Raw genomic sequence first — 25,339 nt, 5'->3', positions numbered from 1 at the left:
CCTGCGCTTCCTCCCCATCTGCAACCACTGCGGCTAAGTGCGTTTGACGCGGAAGGAAAAAAAATCGAAAACGTTTCGTCCTCTCGATTTTCTATTTTCTGTGTTCTGAGAAGAAAAAAGATTTAAAATCGTCTTTTCGTACATGATACGAAAAGATTGACAAGAAAAATAAAAATAGAAACATTGTCTCGACATCGTCAATTTACGTTGGAACGAAATATTTCGATCTCTGGAAACCTTATGGAAACTTCTACCAAGAAAGAATAATCGTGCATCGTTCGATTATCTCCTCGCCAACTTTTCGAAAATGATTCCCACGTTAACGGACATGGCGAAATTCACGGCGTAAGGGCGTATTAAACGCAGGGGCCTCAAAGGGAGGGAGACGCGCGACAACATCGAGGAGGAGGATATTCAGGAGGAAAGTACGGGCATGCATCAAAGTGTCGGAAATTGTTTTACATTTTACTACGCTCGCGGATCACACGGCCCGATCGAGAGCACGTAATCACACTTCGCACACGTGACAAACGCTATTTGTCTTCAAACTTTCTCGCGAATGCATGCGCCAACTTATCCACCCACCCTCCGCAGCCCCACTTTCCAACGAAACCAAGCCAACCTAGCCCTAGGTTAGGAGGAAACGGTCGCTGCGAAATACCAATTGCTCGTTCGTTTATTTGTATAAAAGAGAGAAAGGGGGGGAGAGAGAGAGAGAGAGAGAGAATTCGAACGTTTTATTTTTTAAAAAATAAAAAATTTCTAAATTTCAAACTTTGCGATTATGCGGGGCACAATGCCGAGGATTGTATGCTATATATATATATTTTTTTTTTTAATCGAAATATCATTTTGAACGGGTTCAATGCTGTTCAGAGTTTCGAAGCATTTCCGTTTTTTTTTTTTTTTTTTTTTTTTTTAATGTACAACACGAAATTTTACATTTCAAAATGTCGTAGAGTTTAATGCTCTATTATTGTGTTGGGGGAGGAGGGGGAGGATTTGATGAAATTTGACAAAACGTTGAAAACTGGGTTGGGTTGGTTGATCCCTCTGAAAAAGATTTCTCCGCAAAAAAAAAAAAAAAAAAAAAAAAAAATAAATGAAAATCACTCTATGAGTAATCTATTGCGAGCCGCGTGCGTACGAATTTTCATTAAAATCGTAATTTTCGAGTTAGATGAATTTCCTTGTAAAATAGCGAGCCATCGTATACATCGTATACTACTGTTGTTAATTTGAACGAATGGCAAACGCGACGTTACAAATTTTTTCGCGAGAAATAATCCGTCCTATATACGAGTATAGTTAATTAATTTTAGCAGTACAGGTTCTATTTCTTTTTTTTTTTTTTTTTTTATTAGGTTTTATAAGGTAAGAGAAATGGACTACCTTTTTCAACATTGAATCACGTTCACAAGTGGAAGTGGAAAAAAATATAAAACTTCTTGATCATGATGTAGTAGTACATCGAGCGAACTTACAACCAACAATGCTCGATTCGATGAAAAATTGAATATTCTCCTTTTTCTTTCTTTTTTTTTTAAACTCATACGATGTTAACTGAATCAAATAAAACGCGACAGATAGATTTCTTATTAGGAAAGCGATGTAATTTAACAACATATTTTTATCGCAATCGATATTATATTATTTTTTCAATTTCCGCTCCAATTAATTCAAAGATTTCTTTTTTATATTTTACGTAGTCACGCTACTTCAGTCATCCGATCATCCGTTCTATCTATTCCTTCCTACACTCGATACACTCGATACACACATTTCTCATCTCAAGATTCGTCACATTGTTTCGAATCATGTCGGCCATCCAATTAACCTCTGTCGATCCAATTATCCCATTTAGGTTAAGAGTTGATTGCCAAAGATGGTATTTAAACAAACGTCAAATTGACGAGGAATTATATCTTTGCGCAGAAAAATTTAACGAAATTACACGCCTTGCTGAAAACGAGAAATTTTTACGTCTCGATTCGAAAATGAAAAGTCTTCTGTTATTGCCATGCAATTCTTTCGTCTCCAACGTCGTAAGGATATGTTATTGATCCTTGCAAAAAAACAATTCTCGAAATCGCGTCGATTCGCAGAAAGGGAGAGGCGAACGCGTCGTCATATTTATCAATCCTCGTCAAATTTACCGATAGCGGGAAATTCTTCGACTAATTAATTGTCACCGATTACACCGTTAAATACGATACGATTCGTGCATAAACGATCGACGCCGAATCACTCGGCTCGAATTCCACGGAAAACAGAGGGAATTCGCTTATTTAACCAAATTCACGTCGATACCAGAATCGAGATAACGCTCGTGTTTCGCGGATGAAACGAGATAGCTAATTAAATTCTTTCCACGAGCCGAGTTTCGCCGGTCCTTCTCCGAATAATTCATAAACGAAGAAGGTTTTTTCCAACAAACCATCGTAAAAATCGAATGCAACGAGCGTTCGTAACTTGCAAAACTCGTTCAAAATATCCCAATTCTCCTCGATAAATTTACACAGAAAATGCGTAACATACGTTGAAGAAAATATTTCTAGAAAAGAAATTTTTACAACGAATCTCCATCTCACCGAATCGTACTTCTCGTTCAATTTTTCTAATAAATATGCAAATAATTTTTCATTATTACACGCACAAATATATATATATATATATATAAAACAGTGTAAAAAATTCTTTCTCCTCGTGTACATGAATCAACGTGTCACACGAGATTTCACACAAAGGATAAATAATCCCTGGTATTTATTTTCCACGTAATAATATTCATCCCGAGATTTCAACACGGAGATTAAACAAACTGGTCGAAAAACAAATTCGTAACGATTCCCATAGCCGACAAGGCGAAAGGCAATTAGAAAATTAGCGGATAATCCACAGTTTCGAAGCGGAAATCTCTCGCCTCGCGACAAATAACTCCTCCTCGTAATCGAATAAATAGTTGGCCGAGCGCGAACAACTCGTAGCTCCCTTTTCTGCAAATAATTGACTTCCGTCAATATTTGCGCCCACGCTCGCGAAATTTATTTCCGCTCCTACGAAAATACTCCTCCGCTTCTCTCGAGGCGAGACAACGACGCGAGGCAACGACGAGTGAAATTCGTCCAAACTTCAACACACGCTGTTTCGTATACAGCGTTCGAAAAAAGGCGCCCCTTTCGATCGCCCTTTTCGAAGGAAAGGGGCGATTAATTAATTAAATTAATTACCCGGATCGCAAGATTTCGGGGGTATTTGCCGGCCACTCGAAAGCGCACCTCACTTTTGGTGCACGGCCAAAGACGATGCAACTTATCCAACGCAAAGACGTTTACACATCGTCGAAATACGTGCGCTTCCCCCCTCGTGTTGTTTCGTGTCGTTGTACGGGCTCGGGATTAATATTGACAGACTCGAGGAGAGAGTGGTGGCGCGAAATTTCAAAGGGATTTTTTTTTTTTTTTTAAATAAAAATCTCTCTGGCGGAGGATGTTCGTAGAGGAAAGAGAGGCGGAGAGGTTGGAGGTCATTCCAAGATGTCCGTTGGGGGCGTTTGGCAGCACCGTTTAATGACATTCTTCGAGGGAATTACCGAGGCGAAACGGGTGTCAGCCGAAGGATCTCCCCGAAGGAACAGGGGGCCAACGCGATAGTAATTGCGAGAGATCCTTGTAAACGGTGCTTCCCTCTCCGTGCATTCCTCCACGACCGCAAGCATTACCGTCCCTCCAGAATCCGAGGTTGGCCGGGCAAATTTACGCGCGTCTCAACGTCTTCCGAACCGTGCTCCACCGAATTTCGATCAGAGTCTGACGGGTTAACGAGCACGTGTTAATCTCCTTTCGCCCTCTGTTCGACAAACATCACGAAACGAAACGAGGAAACGTCGTAAAGTAGAGCGGGAATTTTGTTTGCACGAGAATTCTTCTTCTCTTTTCTTCTTGAAGAAAACTTGAATTTTCCACATTTCCAAATTACTTTTCGTAATCACTATTTTATTCCCGATCAATTCCATTTGATAATTCAACGTGAACCGTTTTATTATTATTATTATTATTATTATTCGATAATTGTTCTCTTTTCTTCTTGAAGAAAACTTGAATTTTCCACATTTCCAAGTTATCGCTTTTTGTAATCGCTACTTCATTCCTGATTAATTTTATTTAATTCAATGTGAATCGACGTGAATCGTTTTCTTATTATTATTATTCGAGAATTGTTCTCTTTTCTTCTTGAAGAAAACTTGAATTTTCCACATTTTCAAATTACTTTTCGTAATCATTATTTTATTCCCGATCAATTCCATTTGATAATTCAACGTGAACCGTTTTATTATTATTATTATTATTATTATTCTCTATTAATCAGAAACGCGCGGCCCTAATGGCTTGCGATCAACGTTACTCGAATAATACGCAACAATTAGCGATCGATGCTTAGCCTCGCGGCAAGGGACAAAACATTCGCTGCGATTTTGACAGGTTCTGGAAGGCGCAGAGTGAACGTGATAAATTGCGAAACAACGTGTCCCGATGCGGATAATTATATGGGAGGGAGGGGAATTACGGGGGACAAATTTTAAGGATGAAACGTTTTCGACCCCTTCTTGCCGTTCAATTCCACCACCATCTACTGGTTTAACTGGAGGAAAGAAGAAGACACGATTTGTCGCGACACGGTTTTTGCCAGATCGGTATGCATCGACGGGAAACGACAGGAATTCAACAACAAACAACTTTCAACGAGCCATTGTTCGCCGTACTATATGAAATTAATTACTCAACTCCTAACGAATATAAGTTACTCTTTAACAAAGCGATCTTGACGAGCTCGTTAGAGTATCGCGGCCGCGTTTGAATTTAACGACCATTCTTGATTGCCTGTAGCTCTTCGCTTCATTGTTCGATTAATAACGGTTCGTGTATCGTTCGCGAAATAGTTTAGGCGATATATATTGCCTTGGGTGGAGATTTCCTTGAAATATTCAACATTTTTCGTTTACCTAAAACCCTTTTCTCTACTTTCGAAGTTAGAAGAAAAGAAGGATATTTTGACACGTATCGATCGTTGAATCTTACCTTGTCACGCAATCGAAATGCGAAATCTTTTCGCACGGAGCAACCAGTTCATCAGTTTTCTCATTCTAAAAATTTACGATGAGAAAACCTTCTTGTTTCAATTTTACATAGAATTAAAAGGGGACGATAATTCCCTCGTTACGATGTTACAATAGATTCTCTCAAATGTATTAGCTGTGCAAATAAGTTCCTTCTCCCTTTTTCTCTACGAGCCCAACTTCTGACCGAATTCGAATCGTTTCGCCGCTCGTGACGCCATCCAATGGAGCGTTTTTTACCTTCCAAACTTCTGTGCAACGATTTCGAGCGATATGACGTTCTCGCTTATTTTTCCAACTTAGGGTGTCGAAGTTGCCGAAATAATTTTCACTGTATCTTCACTGTCTCATCAAAGATGCAAAGATTTAATGTACCAAACATTTAAACCCGGAAATTTTATTTTAAGAAAAAGAAGAAGCCTCGCATCTGACTCCTGCAATAAAATATCGAATTAGAAAAAAAAAAAGAGGGAGAAGGAACTTATTAGAACACGCACCTAATAACTTTCCATTTGATTAAAATTAACTTTCTCGATTCATCGAGAAGCTAGGAACGCGAGGGGCAGTGCGTGTGACACCTGCAAGGCAAATTAATTCGCGACAGCTGTCTCGGTCGTGAGACACCGATCAAGCGGGTTGGGAGCAGGAGTGGGCGGGCCGCGTAACGAATTAGGGATCTGGCCGGCAGCAAATCGTCGGCCCTCTCGCGGAAATAGCGATCGGTCGAGAGCTTCATCGGTGACCGGATAACCTGACCGCTCCCGCCGATAAGCGGTGGCGGCTTCATTATCGCACGACAATGGGGTCAGATCGCCGCGATTCCTCCCTACCCCCTCCCCTCGAAACGATCCATCCACGCGGCCTCGATAAAGCGGCCAGCCGATTTTTATAATCGCTCCGTTATCTGCGCGTTATCGGCGCAACGATACCAGATAATGCGGGCCGATGGATGATGTCGCGCCAGCCCCTCCGCCCCCCAACATCTAGTTATCCGGACCATAATTCTTCCTCCCCCTCTCTGTGTATTCCTTTTTTTTTTCTTTTTTTAACGATCCCATCGAAACGGAATAATATAATTGTTAAATAGGTTTCGACTCGCGATAACGAACGAACAAAGCGCGGACGAGCAAAGTGCGGAGCGATAAATTCGAGTCGCTCGTGAGGAGAGGGAAAGAAAGAAATATGCGTGCATGAAATTGTTTTCCAACCTTTTCTAAAAATCTTCGAGTGATTATGTATAAAATATCGATCGGACGAGCAAAGTTATTGAGATACGTCGAGGCGTTATACCAATTTATTATACTACACTTCGTACGGAAATTGCGCAAATATTGATGTATTCACAGAGAGAGAAGGAAGGGAGAGAGAGAGAGATAGAGAGAGAGAGAGTAAGGGAAGCGAATCATTGCAGCGATAAAAAAAAACAATTTGAAACGCGAGAATATTTATTTTAACAATGGGGGAGGAGGAGAGGGAGAAAGATGGACTTATATTCGTTAATCGGTAATAAACGGAATAAATGGAACACGAGGGAGGAGGGGAGGGTATAGCCGCGATTTTCCTTTTTTTTTTCCTTTTATCTGGAAAATCGCGAGAACGGAATAATAACTGGTCGAATGTCTTTGTCGATTGGAAAGATTTTTATTTTTAGATATTATATTGTTATATACGTGTGTGTATATATATATATATATATATATATAGATGTGTGAAACTCGCGCGTGTTTCACCTCGATAATTTATTTCTCGGAAAATAAATTATCCGAGGATGGATTGACCCATTATGAAAAACCAATAAACGTGAAACAATAATCAGTCCGCTGTTACAATGGGGGCCAATGATCGATTCGGCATTGTTTCGTCAATCAATTGTTTTCATTCCACGGTTTTAAAAATTATCTCACGGTTCGGGAGGGTTCTCCTGTTCTCCTGTTTTTGAACAGTCGCGCTAAAAATTTGCAATTTTTTAAATTTTTCTCTATGTATGAAACGTCATTTAACATTCTCTAACCGACGAGATGAAAAAAGAGAAAGAAAGAAAAAAAAAATAAGCGGAGATCGGATATACTCAATTTGTTCAAATGTTTGGTTTTTAATCATCGTGGCAACCATAATTTCGAACGGTGGATCACAAACAAAACTGCTAAAAAAACGAAGAAGATGACTCGAAACGTCTTTGCCGCTTAAGATAAACGCGACCCAGTGACTTATACTTCTTTGGAAATGCACATTACTTCGATCATCTGTGTGGTTGGAGCAAACAAAAGTAACGAACGTAACTAAAAAACGTAGATAAAAGAAAGAAGCAATTTAAATTTCACGCTTGTAATAAGCATCTCTCATTCCCGTTAATAGAAAATATTAACTTTCCTAGGGATTATAACGATTTAAAGTTTTTGCGTTGATTTTCCACTTATGCGTTTATTTCTAAAAAAAAAAAAAAAAAAAAATACTACTTGTTCGTTCGTTAAAAAAAAAAAAAAGAAATTTGCTCGAATAATTTCCAATTTTTATTAACTCCGCGAATATTTTATTTCATCCGCGTTTAGTAAGCTCCCGTTTACGAAAAAATAGCGATGGGAATAATCTTCTCTCGAGCACGAACAAGAACGAGTTTCCCAAAGTTTGAACAAGTTTTTCCTCAAAATCCTCGAAACTTTCTAACTTTCTTCATCTTGACGGCTGAATTTCACGTCCCCTGGACGCCTATATAACACGCCGCGCGCAACAAAAATAATCTCGGGATCGCGGAAATATATTTATTCCCGCGAGAAGAACGGGGAGGCGGCCGGGCTAATTAATTAGAAGCGTTACGCGGGTTACTTGCTAGGTAATTGCTAGGTCGGCACGGCGATACGCGAGTTACGCCGGGAACAACATCGGCCATTAATTTCGTGGAAAGTGCGGAACCACGGGGCGCATCGTGGAGAAAAAGCAATAAGTTCTTTCTCTTTAATGTCTACGCTCCCGACTCGTGGTTCGAGATGAACAAAACGATATTTCGAAATTAAAGGCAGGACGGGAAGGGACGGGATTCTTTCTCTTTTTCCTTCACCAAACCTAAGTAATTATATTCTCCTCCTCGTGTGGCTTTATACCTCGAACAGCCCACGAGAACCATTCGTCGTCTCGTAGGATGCGAGTCGTCCTTCCTGCAAAATATCCTGATAAAATGCCACTCGTGGAGATAAGCGGGGAACCGGTGTCGTGGAAATTTTCTGGAACGTCGCGTCCCGACGTTCGCGTTTCATCGTCGATTGGTCCCTCTCATCGACAACACCGATGCTCTCTCGTCATGCTCCACGGAAATCTCGATCTTTCCACCCGCGTATGTATATATTCCGTTCCAATCCCTTTTGCTTTTACACTCGCCTTCTTTCTCACCACCGCGCCACCAAAGAAAAGATCGACATTCTCCCCAAGTATTAAAAACGCCGAGATAAAATTCATCGAATTTACAATAGAACGATTTACATTTATTTTCGTCGAATCCTATCCTCGATCCTTGTAATTTAAATATCTCCGATCCAAGGATTCGTTTCATATTCTCATCCCCGTAATTATCGAAAGGATCCATTGAACGGATTCCATTATAACATCCATTCGAGTGTGAACCGATCAAAGTGTTTTATACGAATATCGAATTCCCTGATCGGTTACGCGACGTGAAACGAAACTTCGAAACTTGTCGAAATTATCAAAGTTTAAAATATCATCGCGATCATTCGCAATAATCGATTGGACAACGATTTCAATCGTTCGTATCCTCCCCCTCTCGTATCCTCTATCCGAATCGATAATAGAGTTTCATCCAAGACCTTTAAAGCCCGTTCCATTGGCCCTATTAGAGGGAGGGGGAATGGGGAACTCCATCAATCCGCTTCGCGGTTTGATTGAGTGCCAACGGAGACCTGTCAACGAGGTCCAGCATAATATCTCGCGTGTGATAATCGAGTCTCGAATTGGGGAGAATGGCGGTCGTGGATTACAGATGATCGGGTCTCCGAATTACAGAACCTGGAGCACTCGCCTGTAGCTCCCTCCCTCCCTCTCTCTCTCTCTCCCTCTCTGTGTGCGCACGAATCATTTCCAATCCTGTCCCAGCGCGTATGCCGTCTCTTAACACTTTGATGGACGGCCTGTTGAAGGAAATACAATGTGCCACGTGCGCCGAAATTCCTGGATGAAGCATCCCCTTTACAGTCGCGAGGCATCCAACAACGGTGTCCAGAGGAGGGCGATGATTGAAACGCGAGTCGTTCGAGAACGACACGCTGATGGCACGCTGATACGGATGGATTTATTGAAAAATATCGATCGGATGTTGCGCGCTTTAAACGTGAAAACGTTTACGAAGAATGTAGCGTAACGATGAACGAGCCCGGCGAGAAAATGGAGACGGAGGCGTCGTATAGCACAGCTACCACCACCCAATAGTACTTTTTATTTAAATGCCGTTTCGAATGCCGGTTCGATATCGATTGTCGTGCATGTGGGAATATGTTATCCATTAGATTTCACTCGAAAGGATAGGGGATATAATACGCTCCTTTCTCCGTTTGGAAATACGGTTTGGCACATACACTGTATACATGAAAATGAAAATTTCCACGTATTTTATTCGTTCCCGTAATTAATTAACATTTTGCCTGGACGACGTTCAATTTGTAAATTAAATCAAATTTACAAATTGTTCCAGAAATTAATTCATACGTCCAATTCGATCTCTCCATTTTTACCGCATACCTCGTACTTAATTTTAAACCTAACCTCGTGCAAATCCATCTCTTTTTTCTCTTTCCTTTCTTCAATTTATCCATATTACAATTACGTTAAATTAGGTTCATTAAATTCTAACTCGTGTTAATATAAACTTTTAATTTCCTCTCTCTCTATCTCTCTACACATATATATATACAAGCAACTTATCGCTTCATAAACTGTATCCATCGGACACAGAGAGAGAGAGAGAGAGAGAGAGAGAGAGAGAGAGGGAGGGAGGAAGAGGTAATACACGATGCACCCCGCTTACAATTACGGGGCCATTCACAGAGAGTGGAAATAACGAAACGAGTTAAGCAAAGTGCCTTCTGTACACGCTCTCCTTTGCAAACGGTGGCTTTTCACCGAGTCACCTCCGTAACTGCCTTTTCACCGGGTTACCTCATATGCCGTTTGATTAACACCATGGAGAGTGTGTGCGGACGGCGCGGTTTCGGTACGCTGCACGTGACACTGCGGGCCTACCATCCATTATTCTGTCCTCTCCTCGCGGCCCTCGCATTCTCTTCACCGGGCTTAAACTGATTTTCACCGCCACTCTCCGCCTCTCTCTTTCTTCCCTTTCAACCGGTGGCCGCCCTCGTTTATAATGGCCGCCACTAATCGAGACAGCGAATACTCCTCGCGACCCCCCGCTTTAAACTGTCAGTTCTCTCGCCAAACCATCTCGGTTTCATTTGCTCAAACGTCTCCTCGATTACTTGCCTGTCGTCCTTCCTCGTCCTCCCTCCTTGACCCGCGGGGATGGCGCGATTAACACACGAGACTCGCGAATAAATTAACGAAGGCGGACACTTTCTCTCGTCGTGTGTTTATTAGAAGCTCGTTCGAATTTTCGGAAATGTTACAAATGTGCAATGATCAAGGATGGAATTGGGGTGGAAAAATTAACGTGGAATTCGAACCGTGACCCGAGATTTTCCTAAAAAAGAAGAAAAATAAATATTCGATTCTTCTTTCTTCCTCTCCTTTTTTGAATGGAGAATTATATATAGTTTATGAAAGAAGAATAAATACACGTAACGTGATAAAGTGGTGCAACGAATTAACGATTCAATCAATGTTGTCGATACTGCGTTGGAGGGTGGCTATTTTGAAATAATGGAATACTAATTACAATAACGATAATTAATGTTAAACAAAAATTGATATTAATTCAATGATTACGGAACAGTTGATACACAATTCGCGCACAACTATACAGCTTACAAATAATATCGATTCTAAATACTTTGCTTCGTAATATTTTCGTTTTGATAACAACTTTTTGACGGAACATTAAACATTTTGCATTCCTACATCTTATTTCTCATATTTACGCAATATCGAAGCTTCCCATAAAAATAAAAATACAAGAAAAATAATAATAATCGTATTAAAAGATTCAAAACTACTCTTTCAAAAGTAACAAGTTTCTCCTTCTCTTGTTTCTTAATTTCTTCCTCCTATATATATATATATATATACGAGAGAGTTTCCAACGATGATCTAATGCAAATATTTTCCCTTCCCCCTCGCGTTCTGACCAAGCAGAAATTAATTTCATAACGAGATAACGCTTCTTTCGAACAATCAGTTTAAAAAAGGGGTTTCGAACGAAAGAGCGTTGACGCTCCTTCCTTGTGTCTTTTGACGTGCAAACGCTCCGGCTGCAAAAGAAATTAAATCCAGGTAACGACGTTATCGTAAATCCGCTCGTTCGTCGCTTCCAACTATCCTCCTCCTCCCCCTCCTCGCGCGTATAAAATTTTAATCAAGAGGCGATATCGTAATCGTTTGCCGCGAGACGAGGTTAATCCTTGGTCTTGAACGCGTCCTTTTCTTTCGAATAAAAAAAAGCGAGGAAGAAAAATGGAGAAACGACCCGACCCGAATTATCACCGTTCTCACCGATCTCCTCGAAGATGACGAAAAGTCGTGGAAAATATTATTTATTAATCCCCGCGCGTGTAACTCCCCCCCTCCCCCCTTTCTTCTCGTTTATTTATTCGAAAGGAAAGAAGGCAAATCGAGGCAAAGTCGTCCGTCGTCTGGAAAACAGAACGCGTTCAAACGATCCGTAAAAACTGCGGGGAAATCCGTCTTTTGTCCCTTTTTCATTATCCTCTATGTCTCTTGACTTCCTCCGTGTCCTTTTCTTCTCTCGGTCTCCAGCGAAAAATTTATATATACAAAGCTAATGAAGCAAACTCATCGCGAGACGAGAGGGGGAGAGAGAGAGAGAGAGAGAGAGAGAGAGAAGAAGAAGCGAGTTCGGTGAACTCGAAAAATAACGAAGTACCTGTGGAGTGCTACGAGAAAGTAAACGCGTCTTGGTCGTGCTACATTTTTTTTTCCTTCTCTTCTTTCTTTTACTCTCTCTCTCTCTCTCTCTCTTTTTCTTTCTTTTTTTCCTTTTTGCTTTTTTATCTTGATGGATCGCACTTTGCTCGCGACGATCTTCCTCAACCTCCCTTCCTTCTTTCCTTCCTTCCTTCCTTCCTTCCTTCCTTACTTTCTTCCTTCTCGCAGCAGACGTTTCCTTTCCTTGCGTTTTATTTACCCCCGTCTAATGTTGACACAAAGCAAATGTCTGGGACGACAACGAATGGGCAAAGAATGGGGAGGGAATTCGGTTAGAAGGAATTTCAACGAGGATTTTATTTTTCGGTGAATAATCGACGGTGGAAATCTCTTCGACGGGATCGAAGATTGATCGAAATTAATGTGGTAGAGGAAAAAAAAAAAAAAAAAAAAAAGAAGAAAAAAAGGAGAAAAAAAATCGGTGATTCGATTAACGTCAAACAACGTCGTAGCCGCGTCGAGCGGATTTCAAACAATTTCCATCCGTGACGTTATGCTGATTTCCCTTTTAATTAATTGCGTCGAATAACGATCGCGCGCGATTACACCGCGGGGAGTGTGTGTAGAGTGAAAAATTATTGTACGAGTGACGCGTGTCTCTTCGCGTGAAATTAAAATGAATTCGCGCGTTTTTAATTCTATAACAAATTTTCCCCGCCGAATAAAATTATATTCGAGTTCCCGGGTTATTTATCATACCTAATAAAAGTCTTTCAAATATATATATATATATATTCTCTCTCTTTTTTTTCTCGATCAAACGTCTCGTCTCACCCTTCCCATTCAACGCTTCCTCCACCACGCATCATATATACATTCGAATAAACTCGACAAAACCCGCGGAATTTCCTCCGAGTTGGCACAATTTAAAACGTCAATATCCTCGACAACGTCGAGGCGTCGAGATTCGTGTTTCGATTTCGATGGTGACGTGGCGTGATCTACGTCGCCGCACGACCCACCCTTAATTCATCTGCGCGATTATCCATCCGTGTTGTGCAGAGATCCCTCCTATCGCCGTAATCGCAACAATCCCGCCACAGTTAAGAACCGTGCCTCCTCCCCTATATATTATCCACGAAACGCACGAATGACCGATGCACCCGGAGGGCGGATGCAAATACACCGGGTGACCCGGAGCGCTATCGGCGCACCTTCGACCCCTTCACCCCTCTACGTGCAGCTAACACGTTTCGAGAGGAAGGATGGCCGAACGTGTCGACCGCGGAGGAACACCTGTTTCCGCGCGATACGCTTTCACGCGTGACGCCGCCCTATCTCTCTGCCCCCCGATATTCTTCCGCCCCTATCTTCGTCCCTTTCTGTGCTGCACGGTGTGGAATATTTCGTCTGGAAAACGACGAAAGCTTGTCGCTTCGATTTGGCAGGGATCGGCTTAAAAAAAGGGGGACACGCGCTGTGTGTTTTGACAGAGGGAGGGAGGAGGAATGACGAAAGAAAATCGATGATATTTATTTGTTCTGGAATTTTTCGAAATTTTTTCGTATCGACGGGAAAGAAAAAATAGTAGAATCGAGATATCCGTTTGTTTCCCTATCCGATCCGGGGATAAAATATTTTCTCTTTTTACGTTGCACGTAAAAAGGTAGGTCGATAAGGTGAGAAAGAAAGGTGCCAACCTTTGGCCTTTTGCCCAGGTCAGATCCTTCCCCGTTTGAAAAATGTTTCGAGCAGAGTAATTCTCGAGAGTATATAATAAAACAAAAGTTCGGATAAGACAAGTGGATGCGAGCAACGTGTACGTACACACTTTATTATTATATACCGCGGAAATGACCCTTGGGAACGGGTTGAACCACGTTACAAAGGATAATATTATAACGAAGGTTATGTTCAAGAGGTTTTGGAATCCGCTTTCACGCACACGGAGAGAACTCGTCAGAAAAGATAAGAGTCTTTAAAACTCTACACGATCAAAGAAATGCCGAGCCGGCGCAAATTACTTCGAAATAAATCGATCGATCGCACCATCTCGTGTCTTATGTACGTAACTCGAGGATCGGAAAGTTTGAAAAGCCTCCACCACGAAGAGGATATCGGGGCGGAAACGTTGACAAATTAAATCTAGATTAAATTTCAAGCCTTCCTTCGCGTCGCCCTCCACTTTCCTGCCTTATTTCCACGCGCGGATCGACCATCCACCGCACAGATGATCGGTAAAATCAAACTCCCAATTATTGGGATACCAAAAATACCATTCTCTTTCTCTCTCAAGATTCTCGCCTATTTCAACTTTTTCCTTTCTTCCTGCGATATTTTAGATTTTTTTTCATTCCAGATCCTATCTTTCTATACCAATAATTTAAATATAATTATTCTGTCCATTGTGCTTGTTCGAAAAATTAAAATATATCCAACTAAAGGATCAAATTTCCTTTCAATTACTGCATAACTTAGTCGAAATATCTTATATAAAAAAAGAAGAAAATTATAAATATAGATCTCTCAAAAAATGGCGGGCACTGTGTCCAATCATCTTCGATTTTTCGCGATCGGTCCACCGAGCTACGCACGTTCGTGCGTTTAAATTGGCCGATTATAAATCTGGGGGACACGGTGAAAAGCCGTATCGTGCGCGCGATTAAATCGTGCGGAGTGAAATTTTTACGAGGATACCGCGAGACGACGCGTGTTTTGCAGACCGTCGGCCGACTCGATTCGAGCGAAGAAAGGCTGGAACGCGGCCAAGGGATTGCCGAGGCCGCGAGTCTTGGCTGACCTCGGGCTCGTCCGTCTCCCAAAGATGGATTTCCATGCCCCCGGGACCTTTAACCTCCACCAAGCTGTCGCGGACAGCCGCGTTCTTCCTCGACGTGGAATTTATTCCGAATTCGCTTTTCGAACCACGCTTTGGAACCTGTGCGTCAAATATTATTGTATTAAGGATATAATTTGTGCACGATCGATCGATGGATGCTGAAAATATTTTTGCAAACAACGATTGGAAAAGAGGCATTGATCGGAGGAGCGATTGAAAGAGGCCACGAATATTTCTTCGTAGAAAGAGACAAATGTAAAGTGAGGAATTCGTCGAATTAAAATTATCGAGTAGCTGATAATCTGATTCTTTTTTTCTTTTTTTTGGATAGGAGGATACGAACTAATTTATTCCAATTCTTTGATGTTATTTGTTTGTTATTTTAACCGGTTTAGGGGATTAACGCAGCAATAAGCTTCGTTAATTTATTTGGTTGTTTAGCCTGGATATAGTATTTTCCGTTGATTAACAGGGGGGAAAAACAGGTGTCTCTATTAAATTAACTGACAAGTGGTCGATGTCAGTCGCAGCGGATACCTTTTAAATCGGATTAAAATGAAATTTCGCGCGTTCCCGATTCCGGTGCAATCTGGCCGCTCGCAATCGAGCCTGCACTCGAATAATTTATTGTAAAGTCCCGGTTCCCCGATTGTTGTTTGTTATATAGCTTATACCGAGGGGGGATCCCGTCCACGGGTGAAATAACACCGTAAGAAGATTTCCACGTGTAAATACGCGCGTTACATTAGCCCGTGATAATATCCGATAACGCGAAGAGGAGGGGAAAAAAGAAAAATTAATTCAGACTACCGATGAACGATAAACCTTCTCGCCAAAATATACGCGTCCGTCTGATATTCAACTCCAGCTCGATTCTCCAAAGAAACGATAAAATAAATTAAATCGGATCTTAATTAAGAGTTTGCCAGCCACTCTTTGAAAATTAATTAATTTTTTCAAAATTGTCTTCTTCAACGTTTCGATATTTCAAAGAAAATTTCGAGCTCGAGCTTAAACATTCAAAACTCTTCGAATTTATAATCAAATATCAAACGATGGAATCCGAAGAAAACGAATCCGCCTCCGAGTCTAATTTCGAGTCAAACACGCCAATTTATCATCTAATGACGAAATTTCGAATTTAACTGCGCCGGTCGACGAAAATAGGGGACAAAACGGCGGTAATTATAGTGGTAATTATAGCATAATTGTGAAAGGACAGAAGGGAAGGAGAAAGGGAAGAATGGAAAGAGAAGGAGAGACGGAGAGGGAGAGGCAGAGGAGAAGCGAAATCAACCGCGGAAGCGGGGCAATCATGGTAATTATTCGTTCGTTTCAGTGGCGTCCTCTGTCCGGAGAAAAGGTGCGCCTAGGAGCGGCTAGATTTGTGCGCCGCCGCCTCATTGCATCCTATACTTCATATTCTCGTTTGACAAAACGAACACATTCAAGACAAGACTCTTCATATTGCGTGCCATTTCGTCCACCTCGCCTTTCGATTGAATAACAAAGTACACGCGAATCTCTTATTACTCTTTTGCTCCAATAATATAAAAAAAAAAATATATATATATATATAGAATGTTCGAAAGGACGAGGTTGTATCGATCTCCGAAGGTCTTTCGAACGAGCGAATTCGTGACACAGATACAACCATTCCGGCTGTTCCTTCCTCCATTCCTTTTCCTCCTTCCACCCTTTTTCTCGCCGATCGATGCATAAATTGACCATAAAGAGAGGAGGCTCGTATACGTGTAACGACGACGATCCATATAGCTAGCTAGCTCATCATCGAACCCCGTTCGTTTCCAAGGAGACTAGAGGAAATCCCCCCCAGGTTTCCATCAATAATGCGTGCAAAGTTACTGTCGCCTTTCAAAGATTGATCACGAGAAATCACGTATTCGATTGCATAAAGGATTCAAAACGAGGATGCAACAACACCGCGCGATGGGCCGCGCTTCGTCCCACTCGAAGCGATGCCTCCTCAACAATGCCTCCCGATTTTTCGCATAGGCTAAATGTACGCGGGTCGAAAGAAAGATTCCCTCAGGCGTGCTGAGCACAAAAGAGGAAAAAAATCGTTTCCCATTGATTCGATATTTCGCGGGCTGGAAAGGAGCGCGTGGAATCGAGAAGTGGAATCGAGATCGAAAACCCTCCCCTCCCTCCTCCCTTTTCTTCTTAGTTCCAGGTGGAAGAAACGGCAATTTTCCAGGTTACAATAATCCAGAGACATTATTGGCGGGCGTTCCCTCGGGCGTTCGAGTTATACACCCGTCTCGGTGCTGGTAATTTCTCCACGATTCGAAACAAACCTCTCTTCCTCTTTCTCCGTTTCCGCGAAAGTGGCCCAGGTTATTGGCCCAACATTGGTGGTGGTGTAACACCACGGGCCGGCTGCTGTTCGCCCAGGAACAAGAAGATACGTCATAATAGACGATGTTAGTTTTTAATTACACATTAAACATTTGCTCAGCCGTGGGGATTCGTGTCGCTCCCATCAGAGCTTTCAAACCACGCTTCCTCCTTCCTCCCCCGGAGCTTTTCGATTCCTCGTAATTTCCTCCCTTGTTTACATCCTATCCCCGACGTTTATCGCGTTCCGTGTATTTTCTTTTCCTTTTTTCAACCCTCTCTCTCTCTCTCTCTCTCTCTCCGCAGGGAGAGCGACCCCTGTTTCAGATTAACGCGACGAAAACTTGTCTATCGCTCTCGCTCGGTGGATTGGGACCTCGATCGTTCGTTTTCCTTTCTTTCTTTTTTTCTCTCTCTCTTTCTTTTTCTTTCTCGAAGGGGAAAACGGAGGACACGGTGGGGATCGTTAACGCGCATCTTTCGTCGCTCGTCGTGGAACGGGATCGATAATGACAGGGAAACGGGGAGGTGAAATATTCACAGACATACCAAGATTCGTCATCGTAAGTTTTATTGGAAAAGTTCGTCGAGAATTATGCTCGACGATATCGTCTCGATGATGCCATCTTCCGTTACATTACAGAATTAACCATCCAACAATATTTTCCTATACCAATCTGATTGAAAGTGATTAAATTTTGGTGGATACTATTACCAGACACTCTGGCCCAATTATTAATTCCGTGTTCCAATTCCTTATACATCGATCATATCATATTTTCCGATCTTTGTTCACCGGCTCGACATCTACGACGACATCCTTCAAGACACCCTCGAGAGAACCTCGATTCGATCCGAATCCGCGTCGCAAGGATATCGAAATTCGAGGATGGTTCCGTGACGAGCCGCAAGGTCGCGGCCAGAATATCGTTTTCCATTCGGTGTCGAGCCTTTCTAACGAGCAATCACAGGCGGGGCGAGAGGATTGAATTTTGCACGGGTATCGATCCGATTGTGCAACAAGTTTTCGTCAATCGAGGAGGAGGAATCGATCGGCAGCCTCCCCTCCACCCGTATCGATGAGAGAAAGCCCCGGATTTGCACGGAGAGGGGGGGGGGTATAAATCCGAGCTTAAACGACGCTCTCTCACCGCCATTTATAAAGCGGTCGTTCCGTCGCCTCCAAGTGGCTGGCTGCGCGTCGATTAATGGAATTCCTCGGCGACGTGGTGGAGGAGGCCGTTCGTGCGAATAAATTCACGAGAGGGTCGGTCTCCTCCTCGCCGCCGTTAACAGGGAAATTGATTCCTTCTGAAAAGAGGAGAACCCGAGCCAACCTGCACGTAGTAGCACACTCGATACAGTCCCGTTTGTAAAAACGAGGCAATGAAACGTGTGAGAGGATGTGAGGAGAGTTTTGAATTTTCTCCCCATTGGTTGGGCTACGATCGAAATATTTTTTTTCGACGAGATACGTTTCGTAGATTTCAAGATCGGGAAAGAGAATTGGAAAGAGAAAGATCACGCTCCACTTGATCAAGATAATTAATTAATTAATTCTTCTTCCTTAATCTCGATCCAACAAATTCAATTCAATCGCACCATCCCTTAACGTCAAGTCCGTTCAACAAACTTTCGTAAGACTTCTTTCTTTCTTTTTTTTTTTTTTTTTTTTGTCAGGATTAGTCGATTCGATCCCACCAGCCCCTTTTTACGCTCATACTCGATGAGAACTTCCCCGCGAAGAAATCTCGTCGGCAAATAAGAAGAAGCGTGGTTGTAGTTGGTAAACACCTACTGGATCGAGGAAACTTCTGCTCAGGATTTGCGGTATAGACGGTAGGCTTAGACAGAGAGGGAGGGGGAGGCTATTTGTCGGCATAGGCACAATTGATCGGGATAGATTGTCCGGCAAACAAATCCCTGTTCAATCCACTTCTCGCGCAGGAGTTTCCAATGTTATTTATACGCACGCACGGAGAGGGGAGAGAAAAGAAAAATTTGGTTAAATTCAGGAATTTCGGACTTCGATTTCCTAGGAGGGCGTTGCGAGCGGAACAATTTTCTTCCAGTAGAGTCATCGATTCGCTCGAGACGAGAATTTCCTTTAATTTACGACGGATGGGCTGTTTCTTTAGACGGCAGAGTATCGAGTGTGAATTTCTTGAAATTCAAATTCGTTGGTTCGATCGAGTTTTCGCGAAAAAATTGAAACGCGAAAAGGGAGAGGCGGCGCTGCACGAGTGGAGCGGGGGAAGCGATTTTGCATTCGAGAGGAAGCAAGGGGGCGAGGGCGTGTCGGGTGAAATTGGAGAGAGATCGGCCGATTTGCATGGCTAATTAGCTACACACCTTTTAGCCAAGTTGCTGAAACTCTGATAATCCCTTCTCTACTCGAAGGCGATTTCTTTCCCAGATTATCACGCGGATTACTAATTGTTATCACCTCTCGGCTTAATTATCCATGCTCTGGTTATACTGCAACGGTAAGCCGATGATTATCTATAATATTATCTACAGCGTGCTTATAAAATTTCTTAACATTAACGAAGGCTGAGCAACCCCCAAAAATTGATTCTCGATTCGATTCAATCGGATATTCGTAATTTCCAAAAAAAATTTCTTTCGTAATAAAAATTTGCCAATCTCGTTACAAAAAGAAATACGAACTTAAAAGACGATTATCCACTTTTAAATTTCCACCAAACGACTTGATTAAATCTCTCGCATCGATGTTGACTCGATCCCCGATATTGGAAAATAATAATCCTTGGATAAATTAAATAAATTCACGCGCGTGTAATTATTTACTCGGTCTCTTCGTATCATCATCGTCGATAATAAATCATCATGCGGCCCATCGTGTTCCACGAACAACATCGAAGAACCGTTTGGAAAGGGAAGCAGGCGGTCGCGAACGATGCTCGAGCATCAACGAGAAGATTTCGAGAGAGCATCTGGCAAAAAAAGAAAGAAAGGGGAAGCCTAATTTCTTGCTCTTCGCGCTCGTGGCAAAGGCGTGCCGACACCGACGAAGATGGCAAAGGGAGCGGAATTCCTCCCGCAATTAGCGGCGCCCTGCCGATAAAGTCAATTAACCAATCGAGTTAATGGAATACCCCGGTGACGATTGGCCCTCGTTTCGCATCGCTTTGCTCGTCTCGTGATAAAGAGCTGTACGTGACTCAAATTCTCCATCCTCGTCGCGTGGCCTCGCATCTCCGTTTCCGTGGAATTAAACGTTCAAACCGCCAGCTCCACGCGCTTATCTCTCGCTTTAATAGACGGCTCGTGCAATAACGGAACGCGATGATGACGAAGATGGATAGGCAAGGAGGAACGATTAAAAGTCGAGAAACTGTTCGAGCAATTGCGGGGAGGGATCCCGTAAAATCGAGCATGATGCCGCGGAAAGTTAATTATTTTCGCCCGTAAAGTTCTCGGGGAAGAAAGGAGAAAGGGTTTTCCTTTCTTGGTTTTGTTTCTTTTTTTTTTTTTTTGGCGCGGAGAAGAATCTTAAAATGGACGTGGATAAGGATAATGGATAATGGACGAGTCTCGCTCGTTTTTTTTTTTTAAATTTTGCGTGAAAAAAGTTAAATACGAAATATTGTAAATATTTATTGTAAATTTAAGGGAAATCTTTTCTCCAAGTTGAGGGAAGATTGGATAATTGGAGAAGAGAGGAAAATTTAAAAGTAATAAATCGTAATAAAAAAGGAAAAGAAAACACGGTATAATCAAAATATCCATAAATATCGTGAAACAACGATTATCGTGTAATAATTTACGATCTTTGGTTCTCAAAAATTAAAAAAGAAAAAAAAAAACACAACAAAACAAAATAAAATCTTGCTGCTGCGGTGAAATCCGATATCCATTGAACGAAAAACAAGAGGTATCGTAAAAGGTTTCCTGTAATCTTCGTTTTATCGAGACTTTAATCGTCCTTAATAATCTCGTTATCATGCATAGATAAAAATCTCGTTATCTCATATATTCGACTCGCTTTCCTCGAAGACTTTTCATCTCCTTTTCTTTCAAATATTTCGAATTCATCCAGAATTCACGAGCAAACACCTTCTCTCCCCTCGTCTCTAAAAATTAATTCGATCGATCATCGACCTCGAATCCCCTTCGATACTCCATCACGAAAACTCTATCTCAATGCGATACACACCGTGTCAAAAATGCGTGTCCAACCAATCCGGCAAATTCGATTTAACCGAGATACAGATCCTAATGTAGAAACGAGTCTGCATAAGTCTGCCAGAGAACGGATCCAACTCGTCCCCCTTCCATTTCATTCAAAATTAGATCTCTCCTCCTCGCGAGAAGAGAAACACGAGATCTCTCCTCGCGAGATCACCATCGTTCGTTCGCGCAACAACGATCGATAGTTCGAACAGATGTATTCGAAGCAGGATCGTCCCAAACCGAGAGAGAGAGAGAGAGAGAGAGACCTCGATGGATTAAACGAAGCGGACCGTTCTCCGATTTCGCGCGTCAAAAATAAAACCTCCCCTTCTCCCCTTCCCTCCTTCCCTCTTTTTCCGTCGTCTGTCGTCCTTTATGGGAAACCACGAATAGCTCGTAAGTTCGCTCGAGCCCTCTCTTCTATGAATATCTCTCCGTGCGAGACGACACCATGTGCTCGCGAGAGAGGGAGAGAGAGAGAGAGAGAGCGCCCTGTCGCAGACTCGATGACGCGCCCGAGGGCACTGTACTCCACCACCGCCTTTCGACCAATATTGTGACACTCTCCGGCTTTTCCGTCGCTTTATCGCGACTTCCTCGCCTTCTGGATCTCCCCCTGCCTTCCATCTGCGCGCGTAGAGAGTAGTATCGTCGATGGCGCGCGATTTCCACGATGGCTCGAGTGGATCGAGAGGGTTTCCACTTCCTCGAGGTGAGTCGTGATTGTGTGACTGAACGAAGAAGTTTCTTCTTTTAGAGAAGAAGAGGTTTTCTTCTTTTGGGGAAGGGAAGGAAAAAAAAATGATTCCAGCTTGGAATTGGTATTAATTTTGGTGAAAAGTTGTTGGACTTGGATTAGAAGACGATTCGAGCATACGTATAATCGAGTGTATGTTCAAGTTGTTCGATTCTACGATTTTGATTGATCGTTTTTCCTTTCGTTGGACAGATATACGCGGTCGGATTTTTTATTCTGTAAAATTGCACGACCTAGAGAATGCATTTAGACCCCGAAAATTGGATAGAAACCGATGTAAAATATGAAAAGAAACGTTATTGGTATGTATAAACAAGGTCTTGCTAATATTTGATGAACATGGTTAATATGGGAGGAGGCTATTTGCATATATGAAAACACGGAGGTGGATATTTTGAACAATTTATACACGGTATATTATAACATTTCATTGTGTATAATTTTGAAATTTGTAACGTGGTTTTATATATTGTTTAAAAAAATTTCAACGATAAATATAAATTCAATTCTAATTCAATGATCATTCGATAAGTGAAAAAGCATCGAACAGGTAAACAACGAGTAAATTTTTTCAAATGATACAATTATTCCATAATTTCTTTCTTCTTTTTTTTTTTTTTTTGAAAACAGACAACGTGTTTCAAGACAAAAATAATCAACTTGGAAATTATCACCTTTTTTTTTTTTAATTCCGTTCCAAATCGGGAAAAACATAGATCGGTATAACGTATTACACCTATTAATTTTGATGATGAGTAATGGTAGTGTAGTTCGACGCCAGTTGATAAAAAAAAAAAGGAAAGAAAGAAAAATCAAACATTTTTGACAATTATTACCGTGAAAAAATAATGACAGCAATAAAGAAAGAATGTCGATCCGGGGTTGAAGACAAATGGCCTGTCGTCGATGAAAATTGTAATTCGAATAAAGCGGCCGTGTACAGGAATAATAACACGCAAAATAACGGTGCGCTTGTCAAGTATGTATCTGTCCATTCTGAACGCATTCACGAAACCGTGCAATCGTATTTCTGTTGCACATTTCCGCCCTCGCGACCTAACATCGCCACGCTATATATATATACGCGCAATAGACGTAATCGTTTCAATCGTCAAATTGCAACGTTTATTGTCGTTAATTGCACGACCTCCCCTCCTCCCTTCTCGTTAGTCTAGAATTAACGTATCGCTTTGAAATTTTATATTTTATAGGAACGAACATCAACATCTGAAATTACGAGTATATATCTCGAATAATTGAATCAGGAAACTGTGTAACTGTGAAGTGGACGAAAATAGGAAATTGTAGAATATCCTTTGTGTATAATTCGATTCTACAATTCTATCTTTGTGCAGCGATTCTATCTGTGAAAGGAATATTCTGTAGAAGCAAAGTCTATTATCTCTAAAAAAAGAAAAATAAATAGACTGAAACGAGACGTCGACTGGACGAAATTACTTCTACGAGTTGCAAATTCGATATAATAAAATCGCAATCGTAAGCATTATATCGAACGCGTTTCTCGACACTTGTTATAGAAAATCTTGTTTTTCAAGATTCGAAGAAACTACTCGTTTTTTTTCAATAATAATCGAAACGTCGACAAATAATTCTTTGAATTAAATACTCTCTCGAGGTACACATCGAATTCAGGTACTTGATTCGAAGAACAAATCGATTCATCCACTGGTCTTGCTACAAAATGTGTCACGCTACGAGACACCATAGTGTAAACTTGTTACTTGATCCACTTGATCAACTCTCTGGTGTCGATCGATCAGAAAGTTGTCTAAAACGTAAACACGGGGGTTTTGGATCACTCGACGTGCACATCCACACGTGATATTACGTCGCAGAACAACCGTTTACGCAACCAGACAACTTTGACGAAAAGCTGACTATACTTCACTTTCGTCATTCGACTCCTTCGATTCTTATTAATCAACTCTCTCTTTTCTAAATACTCTTTTTCTTTTTCTCTTTCTCCCCGTTACAGTGTTTCTACCCGTTCGTCGAGAAGGGGACTTGTTCGTTGTGTTCCTCGAGGGCAATTAAGATTTCATTTATGGCCAAGTGGAGCTCTCGCTTTTTATTATTGAAAGATTATTGTTTTAGGGAGGGAAAGAGCCTCTATTCCTCGAATCCCTTTGAACGACGCGAGAAAAATCGAGAAACATCCGTTTGATCTGTTTCAACCGTGTTAGGAAAGTTTTCGAGAAGACCTCGTTAGAAACAGTTAGGCGAACAATTGTGGCACGATTAAATCGTTTAACAATCGTGACGATCATCTTGATTATTCTTTGGTGGATTTTTTTTAAGATTTCTTCTTCAAAATCTTAGCAAGATCTTTCAAGAGATTACGTATATCTAGTAATGAGTCGAGTAGAGGATAATCTGACCCGTTCTCCTATTCCCTCACTCGATCTACGTGTGTATATTTTTGGAAATGAAATGGAAGAAGGGATCGTGCAAGAGATTTTCAATATTCGGAATATTTCTATATCGTAGACACTATTTATACTTCGATATCCATCCAAATTGTAAATTTTAATATTATTAAATGTAAAAAAAAAAAAAAAAAGAAAGAAGAACAAGTACAATTCGAAACGAATTAAATAATTTCCACGCTCTCGTTATAAACTTACAAGTTTAAACGAGCAAATGAGAGCAATTACTATCGCGCCAACTAATAATTACACGAAAATTACGTAATAATTATACGATGTTCATAAATCCCAATCGTGATTTTCGTTATTTTAACCGGTAACCAAAGTAATTAATAATTACCATCTAAATATCAGCTCAATGATCATCGGTTTATCAGTCAACTCGTTAAAGTACCATTATTATTTTGCGTTTCTGAACAATATAATTTGCGCTTATAATTACCCCATCCTCCCCCTCCCCTCAATCAGCTTATATTTCGCCGACTAATTGCCGTGATTCCGATTCGTTTCGACCACCTACAACGATGCCTTTCAACAAAATTTGCTTCGATAGTTCACCC

The 25,339-nt window shown here is 41.4% G+C and overlaps 1 protein-coding gene across 3 annotated transcripts in view; it reads left to right on the top strand.

Moving 5' to 3' along the window:
- Positions 1–25,339, top strand: part of LOC100869975 (uncharacterized) — a 97,437-nt gene that overhangs the window by 6,865 nt on the left and 65,233 nt on the right. The window lies entirely within an intron of this gene.

Source organism: Apis florea, unplaced genomic scaffold (genome assembly GCF_048593485.1).
Source record: "Apis florea isolate Af1SG1 unplaced genomic scaffold, ASM4859348v1 contig_3034_pilon, whole genome shotgun sequence".
Classification (NCBI taxonomy): Eukaryota; Metazoa; Arthropoda; class Insecta; order Hymenoptera; family Apidae; genus Apis; species Apis florea.
This window is presented reverse-complemented; position numbering and strand designations above follow the sequence as displayed.